This window comes from Vicugna pacos, chromosome 22 (assembly GCF_048564905.1).
Source record: "Vicugna pacos chromosome 22, VicPac4, whole genome shotgun sequence".
NCBI classification, from domain to species: domain Eukaryota; kingdom Metazoa; phylum Chordata; class Mammalia; order Artiodactyla; family Camelidae; genus Vicugna; species Vicugna pacos.
The window spans coordinates 11141597-11145384 of record NC_133008.1 but is presented as its reverse complement, the minus strand read 5'-3'; the positions used below and the strand labels follow the sequence as shown (position 1 = coordinate 11145384).

The 3788-nt window shown below is 38.8% G+C and overlaps 1 pseudogene; it reads left to right on the top strand.

Moving 5' to 3' along the window:
• Positions 1–432: 432 nt before the first annotated feature.
• Positions 433–526, top strand: LOC116285126 (U6 spliceosomal RNA; annotated as a pseudogene).
• The last annotated feature ends 3262 nt before the right edge of the window (positions 527–3788 follow it).

Genomic DNA, 3788 nt, shown 5'->3' with positions numbered 1-3788 from the left:
ACTTCAGATAACTGCTTCTGAATGTCGGCTTTCAGAGCGCACTGGGGTTGAGATGTCCAGCGACAGAGCTTTCAGTGTGAGCTGGGTAGGCAAGTAAGTCTTGAACCTTCTGGGAACCAGGCAGAACTGTACTAACCAAGAGTTCTTTGAACTCTGCTGATGCTAAGACTATGAGCAATCTGGGGGTGGCTTGGGTCTGACTTCATTATTCTTTTAAATTAGGTTTTTGGTTTTGTTTTTTTTTAAGAAGTTATACTTCTGTGTAGTACACCAGAAGGTGGTACAAAAGGTATACAGTGAAAAGTACGTTTCCTTGTCACATTGACCCTCAGTCACTCAGTTCTCCCCAGAAGCAGTCGCTGTCCCCAGTCTTTTGTAGCCTTCCAGAAATATTCTATGCATATATGACTGGGTTTTTATTTAAAAGTTTCAGTGCTTGTTTCTGCAGCACATATGCTGAAATGGGAACAATACAGAGAAGATTATCATGGATGACACACAAATGAGCAAAGCGTTCCGTATTTTTAAATAGCATGTGGTATCACTTAGATGTGGAATCTAAAATATGATACACATGAACTTATTTACAAAATAGAAACAGACTCACGGACCCAGAAAACAGACTTACGGTTACCAAAGGGGAAAGGGTGGGGTAGGGACAAATCAGGAGTTAGGATTAACAGACACAAACTACTATATATAAAATAAACAACAAGGTCCTACTGTATGGCACAGGGAACTGTATTTAATATCCTGAATAAACCATAATGGAAAAGAATATTAAAAAGAATACACGTATGTATGACTGTATCACTTTGCTGTACATCGGAAACTAACACAACATTGTAAATCAACTATACTTCAATAAAAAATTAAAAATTAAAAAAAATTTAAACAATCCATGAAGAAGTCTTCGTGAGAACAGCAGGTTGTACAAATTTAAAGTCGTGTACGGCTGATTTATGGCCTGAACACCATAATTACAATATAAACACACACCAATAATAAATAAAGTATACTTTGTCCATCAGAAATAACTAAATGAACCACACGCTAGCCTCTCCCTAGTAGGAGGGCAGCGAATTCTGGAACAGGATTTCGAAGGTCTCAACTTGTGCATCAGAGGTCTCTACCTTGTCAAGTAGTATATAATTTAAGGTTTTGGGGTTGACTTACTATTTGAAATAGGAGAGGGAGCATGGCTTAGTGGGAAGAACAGGAGCAATGAAGACCTAGCTTCAAATCCCAGTTTTGTCTCTTAAAACAGCGAGACTTGGGGGGTCCGGTGGTGGTGAGTATTGCCCAGTGGCAGAGCACGTGCTTAGCACGCACGCGGTCCTGGGTTCAGTCCCCGGTACCTCCATTAACAACAAGAAACAGACTTTGGGCAAGTTACAAATCTGAGCCCCTCTTTGTAATATGTAAAATGGATTTAATAACATCTGTATTAGGTTTTGTCAGCATGGAATGAGACAGGAAAATTCAAAGCGCCTTGTTGAATGACTGGCACGTGGCCATCACCAGGAACTGGCAGCTGCCGTCATCGGTGGGGGCTGCCCACAATGCACGTTCCCTACATACGTGCTGAGCAAAGGAGCAGTGAAATATGCTGGTGTTTCAGCTTCTCCGCTAACTTCCAAACTTCCAGATCAACTTGGAAAGAAGCTTTATGACTCTGTGGCTCTGCGTGCCTATTTAGGGGTTCCTTGGGGCTTGCACAGTCGTGTTTTACTTCGCTCCCGTTTATCTTATCCTATTGAGGTTGCCTCCAAGGCTTTTCCTGCAATTTAAAAACTATTGCGGACCTGAAGAGCTTGTTAATGTGGGTTCTATCGATTGATATGATGTACTATATTACACATTAAAACAAAAATTAAACATTTATTTTAAATTCATTTTAAGCTAATAATAATGAATCCAAAACATGTTAACACAAATAACATTTTTATGCAAAATAACTATCTTTGCCGCAACAAAACAAAAAGAAATGCAGCCAAAAGAGTGACATTGTGTTACATTTTTGGAAAATTCCTTAATGTCTGGCTTAACAGAAGATAAAGAGATTCTTATAACGCTTCTGCGGTCCATCTGTTGCAATCTGTTGTTTTGAGTGAGGCACAGGGAAAAAATTCAGCCCCACAGAGACTGGTAGTTAGAAAAGAGATGACCTGGGATGGCTGCTCGGAGAGTCTCAGGGACTCCCCAAGGGTCCTTGGACCACGCTGCCCAAAGTCTGATTTATTGCCTGAAGTCAACTTTAAATGCCTTGAAGGCAGAGAATATTTCTTCATTCAGAGGGTCACTGAATCCTAGTGTTTGTTCACAGTTTTCATTTGAAACGTGTGATAAAACGTTTTTGACAGACTGACTGATAGAGGGAGCTATTGGCCAATACTAGCCCACAAATATAACGCTGAGATTAAAGATTTTTCTCATTTCACAGAGGATGAAACAGATTTAGACAGAACTGGTGTCTGAACAGCCACGTCCCTGTACTCCCTGACATCTGCTTCTCAGAGAGGCCGCCAAGAAGGCAAGGCAAAGGTTAGACTTACGAGGATCAACTTCAAAGAAAATACCTGCATTTATTTAAGAAAGGAGGAAAAATTTTACAAAAGCCAAAAAAGTGGAAGCAACCCAACTATCCAACAGCAGATGAATGGAGAAACAAAATGTGGTACAGACATACAATGGAATATTAGTCAGCCTCAAAAAGGATGGAAATTCTGATACATGCTACAACATGGATGAATCTTGAGGACATTGTGCTAAGTGAATTAAGCCAGTCACAAAAAGACAAATGTTCTGTCATTCCACTAATAACAGGTATCTAGAGTAATCCAACTTATAGAAAACAGAAAGTAGAATGGTGGTTGCCAGAGGCTGGAGGAGAGAATGGGGAGTTGTTTAGTGGGTATGAAAAAATTCTGAAGATTGGGTGCACAACAACGTGAACATACTTAACACTACTGGACTGTATACTTAAAAATGGTTAGGAAGAGCCATTTGCAGCAACATGGATGGACCTAGAGATTATCATACTAAGTGAAGTCAGTCAAAGACAAATATATGATATCACTTATACGTGGAATCTAAAAAAAAATGACACAAATGAACTTATTTACAAAACAGAAACAGACTCACAGACATAGAAAACAAATTTATCGGGGGTAGGGATAAATTGAGAGTTTGGGATTAGCAGATGCAAACTACTATATGCAGAATAGATAAAGAACAAGGTCCTACTGTACAGGGAATTATATTCAGTAACTTTTAATAACTTATAATGAAAAAGAATATATACATATATGTATAACTGAATCACTACGTTGTGCACCAGAAACTAGCACAACATTGTAAATCAACTATACTTCAATAAAAAATTAAAAAACAAATAAAGAAGAAATGATTAAGAAGGTAAATTTTAGGTTATTTTTATGTTCTAATTTTACCACAATTAGAGTAAGCTTGGGAGTAGGGAGGGCATAGCACAGTGGTAGAGCGCATGCTTAGCATGCACAAGGTCCTGGGTTCAATCCCCAGGGCCTCCATTAAAAAAAAGTTTTTTTTTAAAAACCTAATTACCCCTCCCACCAAAAAAGGAAGTAAGTTTCAAAAAAGAGAAATGGGAAGGAAGTAGGAAGACACTTTTCCCTCTAATTTAGTTCTGGCTGATCTCACCTTTTCTACTCAATTCTGTTGTACCACTGTTTCTTGAGCACATTCCATGTGTAAAGCACTCCTAAGGAGCAAAGATCAGTGAACAGTGCTTATTCTCAAGGAGTTTA